The sequence below is a fragment of the Eublepharis macularius genome, chromosome 2, assembly GCF_028583425.1.
Source record: "Eublepharis macularius isolate TG4126 chromosome 2, MPM_Emac_v1.0, whole genome shotgun sequence".
Lineage (NCBI taxonomy): Eukaryota > Metazoa > Chordata > Lepidosauria > Squamata > Eublepharidae > Eublepharis > Eublepharis macularius.
The window spans coordinates 147,109,831-147,119,008 of NC_072791.1; positions in this window are offsets into that span (position 1 = coordinate 147,109,831).

The following is a 9,178-nucleotide window of genomic DNA, read 5'->3' on the forward strand; positions in this document are numbered from 1 at the left end:
CGGGGACTGGAATGACAGGCCCCTGACTGGAATGAAGGGCCCTGGGTGTGCCAGAAGGGCTCTGGGACTGGAATGACAGGCCCCATGCTGAAATGACGGCCCCTGGGTGTGCCAGAAGGGCTCGGGGACTGGAATGACAGGCCCCTCACTGGAGTGACGGGCCCTGGGTGTGCCAAAAGGGCTCGGGGACTGGATTGACAGGCCCCATGCTGGAATGACAGCCCCTGGGTGTGTCAGAAGGGCTCTGGGACTGGAATGACAGGCCCCTGACTGGAATGACGGCCCCTGGGTGTGCCAGAAGGGCTCTGGGACTGGAATGACAGGCCCCTGACTGGAATGAAGGGCCCTGGGTGTGCCAGAAGGGCTCTGGGACTGGATTGACAGGCCCCTGACTGGAATGACGGGCCCTTGGTGTGCCAGAAGGGCTCGGGGACTGGAATGACAGGTCCCTGACTGGAATGACGGCGCCTGGGTGTGCCAGAAGGGCTCGGGGACTGGATTGACAGGCCCCATGCTGGAATGACGGCGCCTGGGTGTGCCAGAAGGGCTCAGGGACTGGAATGACAGGCCCCTGACAGGAATGACAGGCCCTGGGTGTGCCAGAAGGGCTCGGGGACTGGAAAGACAGGCCCCTGACTGGAATGACGGCCCCTGGGTGGGCCAGAAGGGCTCTGGGACTGGAATGACAGGCTCTATGCTGGAATGACGACCCCTGGGTGTGCCAGAAGGGCTCTGGGACTGGAATGACAGGCCCCTGACTGGAATGACGGGCCCTGGGTGTGAGAGAAGGACTCGGGGACTGGAATGACAGGCCCATGACTGGAATGACGGCCCCTGGGTGTGCCAGAAGGGCTCTGGGACTGGAATGACAGGCCCCTGACTGGAATGACGGGCCCTGGGTGTGAGAGAAGGACTCGGGGACTGGAATGACAGGCCCATGACTGGAATGACCACCCCTGGGTGTGCCAGAAGGGCTCTGGGACTGGAATGACAGGCCCCTGACTGGAATGACGGGCCCTCGGTGTGCCAGAAGGGCTCGGGGACTGGAATGACAGGCCCCTGACTGGAATGAAAGTGCCTGGGCATGACAGAAGAGCTCGGGGACTGGATTGACAGGCCCCATGCTGGAATGACGGCCCCTGGGTGTGACAGAAGGGCTCTGGGACTGGAATGACAGGCCCCAGACTGGAATGACGGCCCCTGGGTGTGCCAGAAGGGCTCTGGGACTGGAATGACAGCCCCTGACTGGAATGACGGGCCCTGGGTGTGCCAGAAGGGCTCTGGGACTGGAATGACAGGGCCCATGCTGGAATGACGACCCCTGGGTGTGCCAGAAGGGCTCTGGGACTGGAACGACAGGCTCCGTGCTGGAATGACGGCCCCAGGGTGTGACAGAAGGGCTCAGGGACTGGAATGACAGGCCCCTGACAGGAATGACAGGCCCTGGGTGTGCCAGAAGGGCTCGGGGACTGGAAAGACAGGCCCCTGACTGGAATGACGGCCCCTGGGTGGGCCAGAAGGGCTCTGGGACTGGAATGACAGGCCCCTGAATGGAATGACGACCCCTGAGTGTGACAGATGGGCTCTGGGACTGGAATGACAGGCTCTATGCTGGAATGACGGACCCTGGGTGTGCCAGAAGGGCTCTGGGACTGGAATGACAGGCCCCTGACTGGAATGACGGGCCCTGGGTGTGACAGAAGGGCTCGGGGACTGGAATGACAGGCCCCATGCTGGAATGATGGCCTCTGGGGGTGCCGGAAGGGCTCTGGGACTGGAATGACAGGCCCCTGACTGGAATGAAGGGCCCTGGGTGTGCCAGAAGCGCTCTGGGACTGGATTGACAGGCCCCTGACTGGAATGACGGGCCCTTGGTGTGCCAGAAGGGCTCGGGGACTGGAATGACAGGTCCCTGACTGGAATGACGGCGCCTGGGTGTGCCAGAAGGGCTCGGGGACTGGATTGACAGGCCCCATGCTGGAATGACGGCGCCTGGGTGTGCCAGAAGGGCTCAGGGACTGGAATGACAGGCCCCTGACAGGAATGACAGGCCCTGGGTGTGCCAGAAGGGCTCGGGGACTGGAAAGACAGGCCCCTGACTGGAATGACGGCCCCTGGGTGGGCCAGAAGGGCTCTGGGACTGGAATGACAGGCTCTATGCTGGAATGACGACCCCTGGGTGTGCCAGAAGGGCTCTGGGACTGGAATGACAGGCCCCTGACTGGAATGACGGGCCCTGGGTGTGAGAGAAGGACTCGGGGACTGGAATGACAGGCCCATGACTGGAATGACGGCCCCTGGGTGTGCCAGAAGGGCTCTGGGACTGGAATGACAGGCCCCTGACTGGAATGACGGGCCCTGGGTGTGAGAGAAGGACTCGGGGACTGGAATGACAGGCCCATGACTGGAATGACGGCCCCTGGGTGTGCCAGAAGGGCTCTGGGACTGGAATGACAGGCCCCTGACTGGAATGACGGGCCCTCGGTGTGCCAGAAGGGCTCGGGGACTGGAATGACAGGCCCCTGACTGGAATGAAAGTGCCTGGGTGTGCCAGAAGGGCTCGGGGACTGGATTGACAGGCCCCATGCTGGAATGACGGCGCCTGGGTGTGCCAGAAGGGCTCAGGGACTGGAATGACAGGCCCCTGACAGGAATGACAGGCCCTGGGTGTGCCAGAAGGGCTCTGGGACTGGAATGACAGGCCCCTGACTGGAATGAAGGGCCCTGGGTGTGCCAGAAGGGCTCTGGGACTGGATTGACAGGCCCCTGACTGGAATGACGGGCCCTTGGTGTGCCAGAAGGGCTCGGGGACTGGAATGACAGGTCCCTGACTGGAATGACGGCGCCTGGGTGTGCCAGAAGGGCTCGGGGACTGGATTGACAGGCCCCATGCTGGAATGACGGCGCCTGGGTGTGCCAGAAGGGCTCAGGGACTGGAATGACAGGCCCCTGACAGGAATGACAGGCCCTGGGTGTGCCAGAAGGGCTCGGGGACTGGAAAGACAGGCCCCTGACTGGAATGACGGCCCCTGGGTGGGCCAGAAGGGCTCTGGGACTGGAATGACAGGCTCTATGCTGGAATGACGACCCCTGGGTGTGCCAGAAGGGCTCTGGGACTGGAATGACAGGCCCCTGACTGGAATGACGGGCCCTGGGTGTGAGAGAAGGACTCGGGGACTGGAATGACAGGCCCATGACTGGAATGACGGCCCCTGGGTGTGCCAGAAGGGCTCTGGGACTGGAATGACAGGCCCCTGACTGGAATGACGGGCCCTGGGTGTGAGAGAAGGACTCGGGGACTGGAATGACAGGCCCATGACTGGAATGACCACCCCTGGGTGTGCCAGAAGGGCTCTGGGACTGGAATGACAGGCCCCTGACTGGAATGACGGGCCCTCGGTGTGCCAGAAGGGCTCGGGGACTGGAATGACAGGCCCCTGACTGGAATGAAAGTGCCTGGGCATGACAGAAGAGCTCGGGGACTGGATTGACAGGCCCCATGCTGGAATGACGGCCCCTGGGTGTGACAGAAGGGCTCTGGGACTGGAATGACAGGCCCCAGACTGGAATGACGGCCCCTGGGTGTGCCAGAAGGGCTCTGGGACTGGAATGACAGCCCCTGACTGGAATGACGGGCCCTGGGTGTGCCAGAAGGGCTCTGGGACTGGAATGACAGGGCCCATGCTGGAATGACGACCCCTGGGTGTGCCAGAAGGGCTCTGGGACTGGAACGACAGGCTCCGTGCTGGAATGACGGCCCCAGGGTGTGACAGAAGGGCTCAGGGACTGGAATGACAGGCCCCTGACAGGAATGACAGGCCCTGGGTGTGCCAGAAGGGCTCGGGGACTGGAAAGACAGGCCCCTGACTGGAATGACGGCCCCTGGGTGGGCCAGAAGGGCTCTGGGACTGGAATGACAGGCCCCTGAATGGAATGACGACCCCTGAGTGTGACAGATGGGCTCTGGGACTGGAATGACAGGCTCTATGCTGGAATGACGGACCCTGGGTGTGCCAGAAGGGCTCTGGGACTGGAATGACAGGCCCCTGACTGGAATGACGGGCCCTGGGTGTGACAGAAGGGCTCGGGGACTGGAATGACAGGCCCCATGCTGGAATGATGGCCTCTGGGGGTGCCGGAAGGGCTCTGGGACTGGAATGACAGGCCCCTGACTGGAATGAAGGGCCCTGGGTGTGCCAGAAGCGCTCTGGGACTGGATTGACAGGCCCCTGACTGGAATGACGGGCCCTTGGTGTGCCAGAAGGGCTCGGGGACTGGAATGACAGGTCCCTGACTGGAATGACGGCGCCTGGGTGTGCCAGAAGGGCTCGGGGACTGGATTGACAGGCCCCATGCTGGAATGACGGCGCCTGGGTGTGCCAGAAGGGCTCAGGGACTGGAATGACAGGCCCCTGACAGGAATGACAGGCCCTGGGTGTGCCAGAAGGGCTCGGGGACTGGAAAGACAGGCCCCTGACTGGAATGACGGCCCCTGGGTGGGCCAGAAGGGCTCTGGGACTGGAATGACAGGCTCTATGCTGGAATGACGACCCCTGGGTGTGCCAGAAGGGCTCTGGGACTGGAATGACAGGCCCCTGACTGGAATGACGGGCCCTGGGTGTGAGAGAAGGACTCGGGGACTGGAATGACAGGCCCATGACTGGAATGACGGCCCCTGGGTGTGCCAGAAGGGCTCTGGGACTGGAATGACAGGCCCCTGACTGGAATGACGGGCCCTGGGTGTGAGAGAAGGACTCGGGGACTGGAATGACAGGCCCATGACTGGAATGACGGCCCCTGGGTGTGCCAGAAGGGCTCTGGGACTGGAATGACAGGCCCCTGACTGGAATGACGGGCCCTCGGTGTGCCAGAAGGGCTCGGGGACTGGAATGACAGGCCCCTGACTGGAATGAAAGTGCCTGGGCATGACAGAAGAGCTCGGGGACTGGATTGACAGGCCCCATGCTGGAATGACGGCCCCTGGGTGTGACAGAAGGGCTCTGGGACTGGAATGACAGGCCCCAGACTGGAATGACGGCCCCTGGGTGTGCCAGAAGGGCTCTGGGACTGGAATGACAGCCCCTGACTGGAATGACGGGCCCTGGGTGTGCCAGAAGGGCTCTGGGACTGGAATGACAGGGCCCATGCTGGAATGACGACCCCTGGGTGTGCCAGAAGGGCTCTGGGACTGGAACGACAGGCTCTGTGCTGGAATGATGGCCTCTGGGGGTGCCAGAAGGGCTCTGGGACTGGAATGACAGGCTCCTGACTGGAATGATGGTCCCTGGGTGTGACAGAAGGGCTTGGGGACTGGATTGACAGGCCCCATGCTGGAAGGACGGCCCCTGGGTGTGCCAGAAGGGCTCTGGGACTGGAATGACAGGCCCCTGACTGGAATAAAGGCCCCTGGGTGTGCCAGAAGGGCGCTGAGACTGGAATGACAGGCTCCTGACTGGAATGACAGGCCCTGGGTATGCCAGAAGGGCTCAGGGACTGGAATGACAGGCACCTGACTGGAATAAAGGCCCCTGGGTGTGTGAGAAGGGTGCTGAGACTGGAATGACAGGCCCCTGACTGGAATGACGGGCCCTGGGTGTGACAGAAGGGCTCGGGGACTGGAATGACAGGCCCCTGACTGGAATGAAGGGCCCTGGGTGTGCCAGAAGGGCTCGGGGACTGGAATGACAGGCCCCATGCTGGAATGACGGCCCCTGGGTGTGCCAGAAGGGCTCGGGGACTGGAATGACAGGCCCCTCACTGGAGTGACGGGCCCTGGGTGTGCCAAAAGGGCTCGGGGACTGGAATGACAGGCCCCTGACTGGAATGACAGCCCCTGGGTGTGCCAGAAGGGCTCGGGGACTGGATTGACAGGCCCCATGCTGGAATGACAGCCCCTGGGTGTGCCAGAAGGGCTTGGGGACTGGATTGACAGGCCCCATGCTGGAATGACAGCCCCTGGGTGTGTCAGAAGGGCTCTGGGACTGGAATGACAGGCCCCTGACTGGAATGACGGCCCCTGGGTGTGCCAGAAGGGCTCTGGGACTGGAATGACAGGACCCTGACTGGAATGAAGGGCCCTGGGTGTGAGAGAAGGGCTTGGGGACTGGAATGACAGGCTCCTGACTGGAATGACAGGCCCTGGGTATGCCAGAAGGGCTCAGGGACTGGAATGACAGGCACCTGACTGGAATAAAGGCCCCTGGGTGTGTGAGAAGGGTGCTGAGACTGGAATGACAGGCCCCTGACTGGAATGACGGGCCCTGGGTGTGACAGAAGGGCTCGGGGACTGGAATGACAGGCCCCTGACTGGAATGAAGGGCCCTGGGTGTGCCAGAAGGGCTCTGGGACTGGAATGACAGGCCCCATGCTGGAATGACGGCCCCTGGGTGTGCCAGAAGGGCTCGGGGACTGGAATGACAGGCCCCTCACTGGAGTGACGGGCCCTGGGTGTGCCAAAAGGGCTCGGGGACTGGAATGACAGGCCCCTGACTGGAATGACAGCCCCTGGGTGTGCCAGAAGGGCTCGGGGACTGGATTGACAGGCCCCATGCTGGAATGACAGCCCCTGGGTGTGCCAGAAGGGCTTGGGGACTGGATTGACAGGCCCCATGCTGGAATGACAGCCCCTGGGTGTGTCAGAAGGGCTCTGGGACTGGAATGACAGGCCCCTGACTGGAATGACGGCCCCTGGGTGTGCCAGAAGGGCTCTGGGACTGGAATGACAGGACCCTGACTGGAATGAAGGGCCCTGGGTGTGAGAGAAGGGCTTGGGGACTGGAATGACAGGCCCATGACTGGAATGACGGCCCCTGGGTGTGCCAGAAGCGCTCTGGGACTGGATTGACAGGCCCCTGACTGGAATGACGGGCCCTGGGTGTGCCAGAAGGGCTCGGGGACTGGAATGACAGGCCCCTGACTGGAATGACGGCGCCTGGGTGTGCCAGAACGGCTCGGGGACTGGATTGACAGGCCCCATGCTGGAATGACGGCGCCTGGGTGTGCCAGAAGGGCTCGGGGACTGGAATGAGAGGCCCCTGCCTGGAATGATGGTCCCTGGGTGTGCCAGAAGGGCTCGGGGACTGGAATGACAGGCCCCTGACTGGAATGACGGGCCCTGGGTGTGCCAGAAGGGCTCGGGGATTGGAATGACAGGCCCCTGACTGGAATGACGGTGGGCCAGAAGAGCTCTGGAACTTGAATGACAGGCCCCTGACTGGAATGAAGGGCCCTGGGTGTGACAGAAAGGCTCTGGGACTGGAATGACTGGCTCTATGCTGGAATGACGGACCCTGGGTGTGCCAGAAGGGCTCTGGGACTGGAATAACAGGCCCCTGACTGGAATGACAGCCCGTGGGTGCGATAAATTATGTCTTGGCTCCTTGCTAATGCTATTTCTTTAAACTTGAAAATATTTGCCGTATGGTACAAGCTTTACTGTATAAACTCAACATTACCTCCACTGACTTATCAAAATCTGCACAAAAAAGTTAACTCATTCAGCCCCTACTCCTCTTAAAGGAACTAATTCCAGTAAGAAACAACTGAGCAACAAAATGGAAAGCATTCCAGAGTAAAAAAATTGTTTTTTCCCCCATTTCCTTGCAAGCCGTATAAGTGGGGAAGGGGGGAAATAATCCAAACTTTTTAAAAAAACCAGTTTAATATGTCACTCGCAGTTTGTGCTACCCAGCAGTATTAAGGTTCGGGGGGGGGGGGACATTTTCTCTTTCTCCCAATAAAGACAGGCCCTTGATTTTGCACTTTTGTTCAACAGGCCCAAATGAGTTCACTTTCCACAGGGTCTCTCAGAGGCTGTACATATATCATGTTTTTTGATTTAGCATTTGGTATGAAAATTGCTTTCTTATTAATTTGAGTTCAATAGTTTTTGTTATCAACATTATATTGCCTTTTCAATGGGTGGTGGGTAGGGGGTAAAGTTTTGTTATTTTATACTAGAAACAGAGCCCGTTGTGCAAATAAATACAATGGGCTCTAGAAAGCTGGGGCTGCGGAGGGCTGGTGGGAAGTTGTGGTTAGAAAGGGCTGGCAGGTGGGGGGCAAGGTGGGTCTGGGGAGAAGTGAGAAGCAGGAGGGGTCTGGGGAGGGATGGCAGGTACGGAGGCAATGGAGGTTTGGGGAGGTCTGAGAGACAGGAGGGGTGTGGAGAGGAATGACAGGTAGGGAGGCAAAGAGGTTTTGGGGAGGTCTGAGAGCCAGTTGGGATGTGGAGAGGAAAGGCAGGTAGGGAGGCAATGGGGTTTTCGGGAGGGGTCAGAGGCAGGGAGCACCGCTGCCATGCAAGGCCCCGGGTCTTTGCAGTGTGGCGTGCCCGGCTCCGGCAGGGCTGATATGGCAGCGGGTGCTTTGCCCTCGTCCTGTCCCTGCCGAAAGCAGCGCGGCGCGGTTCTGGCAGGGGTCAGAGAGCAGCAGGCTTCTCTCCTACCATGGCTACCCTGAGGCTTTCTGACACGCCGACCTTGCTGCCCTTCCTGCGCCACCACGGGAAGGGCTGAGAGGGGCAACGCTGTGGTGCACGGGCTGAGTGGAGTGCTGCTGCCGTGCAAAGCCCCAGATCTTTGCAGAGTGGCAGACCTGGCTCCGGCAGGGCTGACGCGGCAGCGAGCACTTCGCCCTCGCCCTGTCACCCCGTCCCTTCTGAAAGCGGTGCGGCTTGCCTCCAGAATGCGCCGCCCTTCCCGTACCGCTGCCACCGCCCTCCGAACGGGCTGTGAAACCTGCGGCATCGAGCGGCACCCTCCAGAAGTGCCTGGTGCACTTACTGGTGCATTGGAAACCCGCTAAGGGAATTATAAAGTAGGAGTAGCAACAAAGCCCGTTGTGGGGGGAAAAAACCAACAGGCTCTAGAAAGGGCAGGGCAGACGGGACTGCCCCGCTTTTATTAACCCGTTCCATGCCAAAAAGCTCCCGGAACACCACAAAACAGCCCGGAACGGGCACTAAAGAAAGGCCAGTGCCAGAAAAAAGAGGGGAATGTGTTAGAGATACTCCAGAACAATATTTTAGAAATGAAAACTCTGGACTGGCAACCTTCAATTAACACGTTCGATGCCAAATAGCCCGGAACGGCACAAAACAGCCTGGAACGGGCACTAACGAAATGCCAGTGCCACAAAAAACAGTGGGATGTGTTAGAGACACTCCAGCCGCGCAGCC